Here is a 14,670-nt window from a genome sequence, read left to right on the forward strand (position 1 = left end):
GCTAACTATAACTCACGCCCCCTCAATGCACTGCTGATGATGTCACATATTACATCACTCATGACATGGTCAGTGACATCAGTGATGACATCACTCATGACATCTCAAATGACATCACTCATGACATCACTGATGACATCATCCATGTGATAAATTAGTGCATCTTCTCACACCCTAATATAACCTTTGATACACCGACTCAAAATTTCAGACGGCCATTTTGAAAATCATAGATACTCCAATACCAATAACTACATACCCACTCATTAACTCTTAGATCTACATACACCTCCACTCACTCACCTGTACAGTCACTCATACTTACAATCACTCCGTACAAGACTATCATATGCATTTCTACACCTAGATAGACACTCACACACCGCCATAATCCATTGAGGTACTCTACTGACACACCTAGTCAGTCGTGCAAGTAATTAAACACAGTACAATTTACTCACCTATGTAGTTAAACACACTCAAGTTCACTTACTCATAAAAATAGTACCACATTCTTATGCTCTAATAGAATCATTGATACAAGCACACACTCATCCATACAGCCACTCTCACAATCACACACTCTCACATATACCCACTTATATACTCTTACACACATATATACTGCCTTTCACATATGTAGTTAGTCACACATGTACCACTGAGATATACATTCAATCCCTAACACACCCATACATACACTCACCCAACCATACAGTCCATCACAGTTGCACTCTTAAAACCATGCACCCATAGAATCACCCACTCACACATGTATGCATAGAGTCACACACACCCTACCCACACAAACACTCAGGCAACCATACAGATACTCAGACAACCAATCAATAACCCATATAGACACTCATATAGCTATTCACAAAACCATGCAGCCACTTATACACCTACACACAGACACATACAGACATTCACACAGTTTAGTCATTAGTCTGCAGTAAGATACATTTAATGACTCACTTAAAGAGTCAGTTATGCACCTACAAAATCATCCATTCACACACTTGTACACCCATTTATTCTTCAACAGACCTTTCCCTATATATATTAAACATATTAAAACTGTACAGAAACACATACCTACTGGATGATGTCATCAGTGATGTCATCAGTGATGTCATTTGAGATGTCATCAGTGATGTCATCAGTGATGTCACTGACCATGTCATGAGTGATATAATATGTGACGTCATCAGCAGTGCATTGCGAGGGCATGAGTTATAGTTAGCTGAACTAACTATAACAGGGGAATTTCTAGGGTTTTGTACGAGGGAAATGTCCAGCTAACTATAACGCCCCTGAAACCTTTGTTTTTTTCAGTGAATATATATATATATACAGATATAATATATTGTTAGGAGACAATGCCCAAGCCCCATGTAAAACTGTATAAACTGTCAAATAATTTTCATTCCTTCCCAACACTACCTGTGCAGGTGCCCAGAAGCTCCATGTAAAGTTGTCTTTAAATGGCAGTATGTTTCACCAGAGATTGCTATTATAGTGTGCTTTACACTGTAATCATTGTCTCAGATTTCCTAAAACCTTTCAAGGGTATAAACTCTCCATAGCATTCTATCTAGTGCCAAGCAATATTCCTGCTGTTCTTTGAAATGCACTTTTTGTCACCAGTCTCCCAAAATACTCACTGTAGTGAAGTGATTCTAATAATAAACAAGCAATGGTAAAGTCAGTATGTTTGTTGTTGCCTTTAAACCTTTTGACGTTGCAAAGTTAGTTTGTTTTGAAATGTTTATTGTAAAACATCATTACAAAAGCCATTAATAAATGGATTCCCATGTGTGCACAAGCAAGTGCACACAAAGGCATTTGACATGTTTTTATTTTTAATGATTTACAGAAAACCGTGAAGGATAGCACACCTACGCGAGGACCATTGTATGTATGGTTCTCAATATTTTGCTTTGGCAGGATGCTGTCACTCACAGAGAAGGGGATGAATTGCTGATGTAGCAGACCTATTGCATCTTGCCGTATTCTGTATTGAGCTGTAGAAAAAGGTGAAAGGCACTACAACAGCCCAATGAATGAATAGAACTGACTGAAAGTTCCAGTAAGTAAGTACATATTGATTGATGTGTTTTAATTAAAAATGAAAAGGTTGGGCTTACACCAGATCTAAAGAGCAACACCAAAAATATATGGCTGCTTCAAACTCTTGCCATATTTTGCCGTTTTATATAGTGCAACTGGTGGGGAACTGAATCTTCAGCCAGTTTTAATTTTGTTGTTGATAATAGATGTATATTCCTAAAAATTACACTTCTACCTATGGTCCTGGTTCTGCACACAATTGAGAAAACATAACTCATACATATTCTGTTGCAGCACACAGAAAAATAATTAGAGGGAATAGTGCACGTTTGTGTAAATGTTTGGAAGCTATCATATCAGCTTGAACTTACTGTAGAATTTCTGTATGTTCCTGTGCCCAGTGCGTTCTTGGGAAGTCTGAAGATATCAAGTAGCGTGGCTAGCCACTGCTGGAGTGATGAGAGTTCCACGGAGCTCCACTCAACGAATCCCCTTACCTACACCATGGAAGGACCCCTCACTGTCTAATATTTTGCAAGCTATCACTGCATCCAGAACAGCACTCGAAACTAAGATCAACTGCCTGTGAGATGACCACAAGCGATTGGTAGAGCGGGTTGCCACCACGGAGCGTACCATGTCTGACATAACACCTACATTTGCATCGACAGCTGAACGCCTGACCGTATGAGAAGGTGGAAGGAACAAACATTATTGGGTACCTCGAGCTGTGAATATGAACTGAAGTAGCGCAAGAGGGCCTCTCAAAGTTTTTCACACTAGAACAGGCACATCGACTCCCAGTGTGCCACCCATGCCATGAGCCCCACCAAGAGCAGTAGTGGGGTGACTCCTGCACTACAAAGATTGGAACCACATCTTGGCCCAAGCCCGCCATAAAGGAGAACTCTGCATGGACAATACCGAAGTATGAGTCTAGCTGGATTTCTCTCAGGAGGTACAACGGAAAATAGTCTCATTCCAGGAAGTTAAGAAGCAGCTGCACCAGATTGGCCTCCCATACACCATGCTCTTCATGGGCAGACTGCGGGTTGTGGCACACGATGGCACCAAATTATTTCAGGTGCCACAGGAAGTATGGGACTGGCTGGTACAGAATGCGCAGCAGGGGTCTGCAAACAAACTGTGGAATATGCAAGAAGAAAAATTGATTGACAGAATGCAGAACAATGTCATACATTCACCCCAGTACAGAGATCTGGGCCTAAATCCATTGGTTTTTTGCTCGCCATTCCAGTTTGTACCCAGCCACAAACCGTGGAATAAGCGCACACAACACTCTTGTTCTCAATGCAGAAAGACTCGGCATAGTTTGGTAGCACTGTTGCAGGCTGAAGCGCAAATGGGATGGCAGAGTGTGGTGGAGGTGCAGATCAGTGGAGGAGACACAGGCCCGCTGGCACTGGAGAGAGAGACCCCAACATGGGACTCAGATCGTAGCTCGATTAGCTCAGCAACCTCGAGCCTGATACTCTCTAAGGTGACCCCAAGATCATCAGATGACCTCATATGATAAGCTACGCAACGCTACTCAGTCACAAAAGGGGATGACAAGAGTCCTTTCACAACTACGCTGGGACAATGATGCCCAAGATGCCATATCTTCCTAAGGTTTGCATCAGTATATCCTGCAGATTTCGTTGGAGGAGGGGAGAGCACCTGAGGGGAACAATCGTTCTTCCCCCTAATCTTTCAATGGCAGGAGCATTCCCTCGATGATCTAACTCAGTTACTGGTTTGGATGGGGGTGACCACCTACTTGTCCTGGGGAGTGGGAGTTGGGAAATTTGTACTTGGTTTCTCTATTGGATCTGGATCAGAGTGAGATGCCATTTCAGTATATAGACACCTTGACAGACCCTGAGGGATACTATGTAGTGGTGCGAGGCTGGTTAGAGGGTTGGATCCTATCTATCGCAAACATATATGCCTCTAATACCTATCAGACTCCCTTTTTTGCTCATTTAACACACCACCTAGCCCCGTACCTGACAACCCCTACACTTATGGAAGGGGACTTTAACTGTGTAACAGACGTGCAGCTAGACAGATCTCACCCGCCACTGTGCAGCTCACAGACAGTGTGCATTGCTTGCACCTTTTGGGCCTGGCAAATTCACTGGGGACTGATTGACTCCTGGAGAACCCTACACCCCCATGACCGGGACGATTCCTACTTCTACACCTTGCATGAGGTCCATGTCCGACTAGACACATTTCTTTGCACCGCAGATATACAATGCCTAGTCCACACTGTTAAATACTTGTCCCGAACTGTTTCAGATAACAACCTGGTCCTCCTCTGCTTAAAGTTGGCCTGCCATAGGCACTAAGGGCCAGATGTATCAAGCGTTTTCCCGTTCGCACGTTTGTGAACGGGAAAAAGCCTTTTGGGATGTATCATCCCAAAAGGCAATTGCAAAATAGTGAATCGCAATTTTTGCGATTACCTATTTTACGAATGCATTTAGAGAATCACAATTTGCGTTTCTCAAAATGCAATGCAGGAAGCGCTTTTTAAATTGCAACCCAGCTTTAAGGAATCGCAATTTGCCACCAACTTCAAGTTGGTGGTAATTTGCAAATCCATAGAAAAATGCACAATTTTGCATTTTTCTAACTGCCATGTGGTGCACATATATGCTCATAGGGCCTGTATCTCTGCCATATGTGCACACATGCATATTTCAGGGGTGCAACTGGGTGTCCTTTTGGCACCCTTGAAATTGCATGCACAATTTGCGAGTACCTATTGGGTACTCGCAAATTGCGCATGCAATTCCCATTGATTCCTATGGGTCTCTAGGCCCATAGGAATGAATGGGAAGCAATTCCTTATTTGCGATTCTCAATTTGCGAGTTGCAATTAAGGAATGTGAAGGAATGCGCAATTTTATATGCGAAACCTACATACATTGCATTTTGCGAGTCCATAATAGCGAATCGGTAAAATCCGCTATTAAGGACTCGCGAAATACAATGTTGATACATCTTGCCCTAAATCCCTACCATACTCCTTAGAGGATCAAGCCTTTCAGGAGGTGATAATAGAGAAGATAGTCCAATACTTTAATGACAATGATGGCACAGCCTCCTTCTCTCAAGTGGAGTGGGATGCCTTTAAGGCAGTCCTAAATGGCGAGTGCATTGCAGAAGCCACAGGGATTAGGAATATGCTTCCTGAGTGAGGCAATGACAGTACCGAAACAGACTGAAAGACTTAGATGCTTTGATTTTAAGCAATATATGGAGCGAACACATGTTGAACTTGACAGATCTGGCTCCCTTCTTGCGTGGCTGGCAAATCCGGCCAGCAGGGGCTTGTCTGTGGCTGAACTGGAGGACAATGGGGGGACAAGCAGTACGCAAGGGGAACAATTACCTTTATGCTCTGTACTACCGTACCGCAGTACCCCCACACAGGACACTGGGGTGGGACATTACCCCTCAGGAAGTGAGATTGGCCATCAAGCATATGGCTCATGTTAGACCTGGCACATTGGCGTGAGTCTCCCTTCCATTTTTTCGTTGTGCCTCATATGTTTTTGCTAGTGTTAGTTACTCAGGGCACTGTGCCACTGCTGTCCAGTGCCATAGTGCAAGAGCTCCCTATTGTAAATTCATGTATAATTTGTGATTCCATGATTGGTTGGTTTGGTTTACTTGTCAGACCCTAGTACAGTGCGCCAGGAGTGCCCAGGGCTTGTAAAATCCAAATACTGCTGGTGGGTTTGCAGCGCTGGTTGTGCCACCCACAGATGCAGCCTGTAAATATGTGTCTAAGGTCTGCCATTGCAGAGCCTGCGTGCAGTCTGGTAGTGTCATGCTGACTGGGCAAGTGCACCCACTTGCCAGTCCCTAAACCTTCCCTTTTCTTCATATCAGACACCCCTATGGTAGGTCCAAGGGCAGGGTGCATTGTAAGGATAAGGTAGGACATGCCCTGGTGTGCATGGCATGTTCTAATAGTGAATTACAGCCATTTTCGTTTTTAACTATTGCAAGGCTACCTGTTCTCCATAGGCCAGAATGGGCAGTTTGGTTATTACATTTTATAATCTTAACTGACTCAGAGAACATGGTAGAAATTTGAATTTAGTATGCCTGAACTCAGGATGATAAAATACATTTTTTAGTGAAGTTGATTTTAACATTCTGTGTTTGAAAAGGCCACTTATAGAAAGTAGGCATTTTCTTGTCTAACCATTCAAACCTGCCTCTGCTAGGTTGTGTGTATTCCTTTGTCTGGAGTTTGAGTGACAGGGCTGAGGAATTCCAGGAGACAGGGTGAGGTGTCCCAGTGGTGAATAGAGATATCTGCATCCAGATGGGTGGGAGGAGTTGCACCTGGGACCTGAATAGGGCTGTGCCTGCCTTCCACAATGCTGGCTCCACCTCCTGGGGAGCGGCTGATGTCTCTGCCCTGCACAGTGAATGATGAGAAGGAATCCTGTCAACAAAGTGCTCCAGAGCTGTACTTGCCTTCCACAATGCTGGCTCCACCTCCTGTGGGGCGTCTAATGTTTCTGCCCTGCACTGTGAAAGGAAAGAAGAAGTCTGGTAAACAGAGTGCACAGGAACTGGTTTGGACTGAGCAAAGGCCCCTCTGCCTTCAGAGGACAAAGGATTTCCTGGGTATAAATATTGGGACCCTGATCCCAAAAAATTAGATCACTTTGGGAAAACAAGAAGAACCTCTGCTGAGGAAGAACCAGAAGAAGCTGAGGAGGACACTATCCCTGCACCTGGGGATTGGCCTGCAGTGGTTGCCTTACTGCCAAAGAGAGGAGAAAGGAACTGTGTGTGTACTTTTGCTCAACTTGTGAAGAATCTCCAAGGGCTTGGAAAAGAGCTTGCCTCCTGCTGAAGTCTCAGGAACAACAGACGTCACCCCCCAGCTCCCCAGAGTTCTTAGGAAGTTCCTGCTGCTGTTGTTGGGCCTTCTGAGGGACTGCGTGTTGCAAGGAGCTGGAAGCGCGACTCAAGAAGGAGAAGCGTGCCGCCGTCGGAGCTGTTGTCATCGCATCTCGTAAAGTGTGTCGCCGCTGCAGCATTGCATCAAGCGGAAGCGTCTCGCATCATCCAGGAAGTGTCTTGCAACGCAGAAGAAGCGTGTTGCCATCGCAGCCATCATAGTTGTCGCATTGCACCGCATCAAGAAAAGCGCCTCACATCCACGGAGAAGCGTGCTGCCATCGGAGCTGCTGTCGTCGTATCGCGTAAAGGGGTGTCGCCGCTGCAACATCGCATCGAGCGGAAGCGTCTCGCAAACGTCGGAGAAGAGTGTCACTGGCAAGGCCGCTGTCGTCGCATCGCGTAAAGTGTATCGCCGCTGCAGCTGTAGCATCGAGTCGAGTCTTCTCACAACATCGGAGAAGTGTATCGCATCTGGAAGATCTTCACGTCTTTATTTCTTTGCACCAAAATCTTCATCGCATCAACATCGTTGCCCTGCGTATCGCATCTAAAAGGTACATTGACCTTAAGTGTCGCATTTAAGAACTTAAGAGAACTAAGCAAAATCCTACCATCTAAAGTAACAGTATTGTGTGTTTTTGTCGTTTAATGGTCTTGTAGTAAATCTATATAAAGAATTCTTATTTTTAATATAAAAACCTGTGTGGTGTCCATCTGTAGTGTTGTCACTTGGTTAATGTATATGTTCACAAATGCTTTACACACTGCCTCTGAGATAAGCCTGTCTGCTTGTGCCAAACTTCCAAGGGGCTGAGCAGCGTTTATTTTAGGAGTGTACCCCCCTACCCTGACTGGAGGAGGAGGTCCCTATTTGTCACAAGTGCATACCTGTGCCAACTAGAGACCCCCAAGTCTAACAGCTCACAACAAAACTCAGAGAATGGACGGCTTCCCGGCTGAGTTCTATGGCACCTACTCGGATGAACTAGCACCATGGTTTGCAACATTGTATGCCGTGACTCAGACTGCGGGGATACTACCTGACAGCACCAGGGAAAAACTCATAATCCTGGTTTTGAAACCGGGAAAACCGTCTGACAACTGTGTGCCTACTGACTGCTGTCAAAGCTAAACAATGACTGTAAACTATTGAGTAAGATCCTGCCAACCAGATTATTACACCTCATGCATATACGGATCCACCCGACCACGAGGGTTTCATCCCAGGCCGGAACACAGCGATAAACATCAGGGGATTCAAAGCTATACTAGACGCCGATAACTACGATGGAACCATAGTGGTTGTGTTGGCAGTGCATATAGAGCAGGTATTCAACAGTCTCGAATTGCACTTCCTCTATCAGGTGCTGCAACAGGTGGGCCTGGGTGTGGACTTTCCGACATGGACAAAATTATTTTATACGAACCCTTCGGCTACAGTGCGCATGGGGAGGACTAGCTCCATGGGCCAGAGGATGGAGAACGTGGCATGCCCCTTGTCTCCCTTGCTCTTGGTGCTGGCTACGGAGCCTTTGACCTGCTGCGCGTGAATGGGACGTGTCTACAGGGAATGATCATATGGGGCTCGAATCGATCACTTTGCCTTATACTAGGATAATCTCCTGCTATTCCTCCAAGATAAGGGAGAGGATCTGAGGGGAACGAGGAGTATGCTGGAATGTTTTGGTCTGCTGAAGGGCCTGAGAGTGAATTGGCAGAAGTCCTGACTCTTCCCGTCAATGCCCAACAGGTTTCTACCAGACAACCTAGACCACCTCCAAAGGGTACCCAGATGACTGGCGCAACCAGGGGTAAAGATATATCATGATACCGCTGAACTCTTAGAGGGCAATGTGAGTAGAGCGATCCGCTCCCTCCGTTCCTCCATGGAGTTTTGGAAGACGCTGCCACTGTCAGTGGCGGGCAGGGTAGCCCTCCTGAAAATGGAGGAGCTACCACAGCTACGATATTACTTTGTCAGGCTTCCAGTGTGAATCCCTCATACATTGTTCCAAGATCTGGATCTCTTGGTCATATTGCTCATTTGGGGAACGGCCCGCGGACAGGTAGCACTAGCCACGGTCCAGTGCTCCAGGGCAACTGGACGACTAGCAGGATGCTCGGCAGGTCTCGGTGACTGGGCTGCGGTGGGAGCGACTACAACTGGAGTTACTCCCATGTAATGAGTTTCACACAGAATTTGATCTGTCCAAAGGTAATTTTCTCCTGTACAGGGCCCTCACCTTGGCGTTCAGAAAGCAGTGGGGTACTGGGTCAACGAAGCCACGGGCACTAAGCTGTTGTCGATATGTGGCCTTATCAGCAGGTACAGTTAAAACAGTCTTGTATCTTTATAAAGCGATGCACACTGATCTCCAACAACCAGTGGAGTGTCTGCAAATGCAATGGGAGGAAGATCTGGGAACTCCAATCCCTAAGACAGATTGGGATACCATAGTGGAAAGATGTTGGAAATGGCCCTTTTTGCAGGGTCATCCCTAAACTTTTTGCCTGCCTCCTGTACTTTTTCTGACCTATTGTTGTTGGTTTTATGACTCTGGGCACTTTACCACTGCTGATCAGTGCTAAAGTGCATATGCTCTCTATATCCCTGATTGGCTTATTTGGTTTACCTGTTAGTCCCTAGTAGTGTTACCTGTGTGTGCCCAGGGCTGGTAGACCAAATGCTGCTGGTGGGCCTGCAGTGCTGGTTTGCGCCACCCACAGAAGCGGCTTGTAAAGTGTGTCTCAGACCTGCCACTGCAGAGTCTGCATGCAGTCCAGAACTGCCATCTTGGCTGTGAAGTGCACCCACTTACCAGCCCCTGAACCTTCCCTTGGCATCATGTGAGTCACCCCTATGGTAGGGTGCATTGTATGTGTAAGGTAAGACATGCTCTGATGTATGTAGCATGTCCTGGTAGTGAATTACACCCAATTTCGTTTTTCACTACTGTAAGGCTACCTGTTCTCCATAGGCCAGAATGGGCAGTTTGACTATTACACTCTATTATCCTAACTGACCCCAGGAACATGGTAGAAAAACAAATTTAGTATGCCTGAGCTCAGAATATTAAAATACATATTTTAGTTAAGTTTATTTTTATATTCTGTGTTTGAAAATACCACTTTTAGAAAGTAGGTATTTTCTTGCCTAAGCCTTCCAGTGTGCTCTGCTGTTATGTGTATTGGCTGTCTGGTTCTGGAGTGACAGGGCTGGGAAATTCCAGGAGACAGGGTGAGGTGTCCCAGTGGTGAATATAGAGATCTGCATCTAGATGGGTGGGAAGAGTTGCACCTGGGACCTGAATAGGGCTGTGCCTTCCCTCCACAATGCTGGCTCCACCTCTTGTGTTGCGTCTGATGTCTCTGCCCTGCACTCTGAAAGGAAAGAAGCAGCCTGGTAAACAAAGTGCTCCAGGACTGAGCAGAACTGGTTCTGGCTGGGTTCAGTGACTTGTAGAGAACAAAGACTTTTGGGGTATAAATATCTGTGCTGAAACCCCTACAATTTGTATTGCTCCTGGACCACAAGGGGAACCTCTGTCCGTGTAAGTGAAGGAATCTGCAGGAGGTGACTGTCCTTGTGCTTGTGTGCTGTTTCTTGGATTGGCCTGCAGTAGTTTTCACTGGACTTGGAAGATGAGGAAAAGGACTTTGAAGAGAACTTTTACTTCAACTTGCGAAAGCAATCATCCAAGGGCTAGAAGAGAGCTAGCCTCCTGCTGGAGTCTCAGGCACATCAGACTCCACCACCAGCCTCCTGATTCCTCCCAGCAAGGATTTATATCTGCAGGTGAGGCTCCTGTGAGTTCCATGGCCTCTAGTTCTACTACGGAGAAGAGAGTGCTGAAAATCATCACTAACACCCGTTTGCGAGTCGCGGCAGCTGAAGAGCATCCGAAAAATCATCACGCTGTTGCCGTCGAGTGCTCGCTAACCAAGGATCATTGCATCGCATGCTTGCGGGCGACAAAGCACTCGCTAGCACCCAAGGATCATCACACGATTGCGGGTTGTTGAGAGCTCGCTAACCAAGGATCATCGCATTGAGATCATCGCATCACGACATCGCAGTGCGGGTGCTCTGCGTCACCATTTTTATCGCATCACACCCGGATCGTCGCTCCCTTACGGAGCACCATTTCTTCTCATCGCAACAAGGTCACACATGCAACAGGCTCCCTTGCGGCAAGGATTTCAACGCATCGTTGGCTTAGCGTGGAGAAGTTTGTCGCTTTGTCCCGCACACATCTGTATATCAGCGCATCATCCTCCCTTGCGGCAAAGATTCAACGCATCACTGGTCTTGCGTGAGGAAAATCATCGCTGCAGCTCCTTCGCAACATTTTGGTTGTTTTACTACAGAATCCAGGTACTTTGTAAGTAAAAGGGTCACAGAGACCACTGCTTTGAACTGAACTCCTCTTTGAACTATTTTTCCAGCGTTTCAAGAGTAACCCTATTTTTCTAGTATTGTGGCTTTTTACTGTTATTGGTCTTGTGTTAAATCTATATATAAAGATACTTATTTTTATAATTACTTGCGTGGTGTCCCTTTGTAGCGTTCTTCACTGTGTTACTTTGTATGGTCATGAATGCTTCACACACTGCCTCTGAGATAAGCCTAGCTGCTCGTGCTACGTTACCACTGGGTTGAGCAGGGGTTATCAAAGGGTGTAGTCTGCTTACTCTGACTTAGGAAGAAGGGTCCCTACTTGGACAGTGGCCAGCCATTGCAAACTAGAGGCCCCCATTGCTAACATTGGTGGTCTGCGGTGAGGATCTGGACTTGCATTTGTGATCGCATACAGTAATTATAGTGTACACTACTAGTGAGTGCAGACCATAACGCAACCACATATGTTTTTGAGGTTTTTTGATTCTATTTTTGATTGATATTGCCAGTTATTGCTACAATGGGTCTTGCTGAAATGAGACCTACCTTTTACATAGATGACCTGTTGACCTACAGTCCAGAGGTGCTAAGAGGGTTCTGTGAGGAGAGAGGTTTAGCAGTGAGTAGGAAGGAGACTCAGCTATCCTTGCAGACATCCCTGAGGCTTTGGCAACAAGACAGATGGAGATTCTTGGAGTCCCAGTACACCTACCAAGAGGGTAGTTGGTCTGAGGGTGGCTCTGGAGAGTCGGAAGAGGAGGAAGAAAGTGTTATGGAATACCTTATAGGTAGGGAGTCCCTTGCTGAGTCTAGTGCCTATGGTAGTGACCGATTCCCTTCATGGTCCCCGGAGGAGTTGGTGGACAGGTGGGAGGGTCCCATAGGTAGGGAGTCCCTTGCTGGATCTAGTGCCCAGGGTAGTGCCCAATCCCCATCATGGTCCCCAGAGGAGTTGGACAGACAGGGGGAGAGGGAGCAACAGTTGGATTTAGATAGGCTCCAAATGGAGATTGCCCAGCTGGATGCACACCTAGTGCAGATAGCAGTAAAGGAAAAGTTAGCTCTGGAGGGTAGGTTATCCCCTGAGCGCAGTGCTAATTGTCTGGATTCACCAGTGAGGGTGGGGTCCAGTGGTGGCAGCAAAATTGAGTTATGTAGTAACGACAGTGTAGTACACCCACCCAGAGATGTGGCACCTGACTTGAAGGAGGGGGTTCATCTGCACCAGGGGATTCAAGGATATGAGGTATCTCCATTGGTGTGCAGTGTCCCTGAGGTGGATTGGGGAACTATCACAGGGTCCCATAGTCCTAGTAAGGGGAGGGACACCCTACTGACTCTAGATGTGAGGTGCAGGGAGAGGGGTTCCCCCGTGGCTGAAGTCTTGGTGTATGAGTGTGAGGACCGCCCAGAAGAGTGTGGGTTGAGTGATAGAGACAGTCATGTAATGTCTTGCCCATTTCAGGAGAGTGGTGTGGGGTATGTGTGTGAGGCACTGGATTGTGAGGTGAAGGTTAGCACCTGCAGGGAACTGTGTAATCCAATTGTGGGAGAGCATATTGTGAGTCCCTGTTTTCCAGAGCTGAACCAACACCTGTTGGAGCGCGAGTTCTCTGATCATAAGGAACTTGCACAGGAGGCAGACCTCTGGGTGAGTACCAGAGGCTCTGTAGAGGCATTGGGGAATGACACTAAAGGAGTGGTTCAGATGTCTTCCAACCCAGAGTGGTGGCAGAGGTCCGGAGTGATGCAGCTAGGTCCCCTTGTTCTGAGGAGGCTGTAGGACCTCACATCCTGTCTCGTGGGAGCAGGAGTGAGACTGGGATAGGTCCCGAAGTGCCCCAACCTCAATCTCCAGGACTGGATGGTTGCATGAGGGAACACCAGGTAGGGAATCTAGTCTGTCTGGATGACCGTCAGTTGTGGGGAGTCTCCCCGTGTTAGGTGAGCTGGGAGTGCCTGTAGTCAGGCCTCCATCAGTTCTTGTGTCTGGCAGTGCCACTCCTAGGGGTAGGGTGCAGAAGTCCAGCTTGAGGGGTGAGAGGGGGAAAGAGCCCCCAGTGGGAGAACCAGTGGGTCAAGGGCCAGTCAGGAGGGCTGAGCCCCAGAGGAGTGACCATGGTGACACCACTTCTGTCCTGGGAGATCTTTGCACACTGTCAGGTGGACAGGGACCTGGAGTTCTGCGCCAGGCAGACTGTCACGCAACACAGGAGTTCTGTGTTACCCTCGGGGAGGGTGGTTGTACTCCCCAGGAAGTCCTGGTTCGCCATGCAGTTGTTCAGCCGCAGGGGTTGACCCCTGAGTTGGGAAGTCAGGTCCAGGTGTTGTCTGATCTAGAGGGAGGGACAACTGTAAGCAGTGTCCCGACTATTTTTTCTCTAAGAGCACCACTCCAGAGAGGGGGGTGCATTATGCTGGAAGGGGGTGCAGAGGGAGGGAGTCCTCACCTCTGACTCCGGTGCCACCTGAGGGTTTTTTTAGGTTGGTGGATCGGTTGCAGGGTCAAGGCCCTGAACTGGTGGAGGGGTGTGTTTCCCTCAAGGGGGGGCCTGTGTGCTCCCCAGGAAGTCCTGGTGTGCCAGGCAGTATGCTGCCCAACTCTAGAGGAGTGTGTTGTCCTTGGGGGGAATTGGTGTACTCCCCCAGAAGTCCTGGGCTGCCAGGCACAGGCCCAGCCTAAGGGTACAGACCCTGGGTTGGAGGGCCAGGTTCAGGGTGTCCCCCCTGATCTGGAGGAAGGGGCCACTGCTAACAGTGCCCCTACAGGTTTGTGTTATGGGGGCACTTCTCCAGGTGGGAGGGTGCAGGGCCCCAGTAAAGGAGGCGGGGAGAGGGCAGCCTCACCCCTGACCTCCGCCCAGTCTAAGGGTACAGACCCTATGCTGGAATCCCAGTTGCAGGATAGAACCCCTGAACTGTGGTTCCCTGACAATTCTGGAAGGGGGAACCGCTCCAGGTGGGAGGGCACCGAGCCCCAAAGAGGAGGACTAGGTGTGGGAAAGCCCACCCCAGTCTCCGGCCCAGCTGCTGGGTACAGGCCCAGGGCTGATGGGTCAGTGTCAGGGTGTCTTGCCTGACCTGATGAGAGGGAGGGTGGGCAAAAGGTGCCAGGCACCTGGGATAAATGCCCCCCACTCTTTGTTGCCACAGCGGTTTGAGAACCCTGAGAGGTATCAGACTTGGGACTCCTCACTGACTACTGTCAGTGGCCACTGTGGCTTGTTGTCTATCTTTTGGGCCACACCTGTGAGTCAGTT

At 47.7% G+C, this 14,670-nt stretch overlaps 1 protein-coding gene across 14 annotated transcripts in view; it reads left to right on the forward strand.

Moving 5' to 3' along the window:
• LOC146817363 (uncharacterized) overlaps window positions 1-14,670 on the forward strand; it is a 145,028-nt gene that overhangs the window by 74,994 nt on the left and 55,364 nt on the right. For 9 of the 14 annotated variants that reach the window (XR_014962988.1, XR_014962983.1, XR_014962986.1 and 6 more), the window contains one exon: window positions 1,880-2,096. The exons of 4 other annotated variants lie outside the window; for them this stretch is intronic. The gene's annotated coding sequence lies outside the window, so the exon portion shown is untranslated. The remainder of the gene's footprint in view (window positions 1-1,879; window positions 2,097-14,670) is intronic. One more of the 14 variants, XR_014962979.1, reaches the window with a different exon arrangement.

Source organism: Triturus cristatus, chromosome 6, assembly GCF_964204655.1.
Source record: "Triturus cristatus chromosome 6, aTriCri1.1, whole genome shotgun sequence".
Lineage (NCBI taxonomy): Eukaryota > Metazoa > Chordata > Amphibia > Caudata > Salamandridae > Triturus > Triturus cristatus.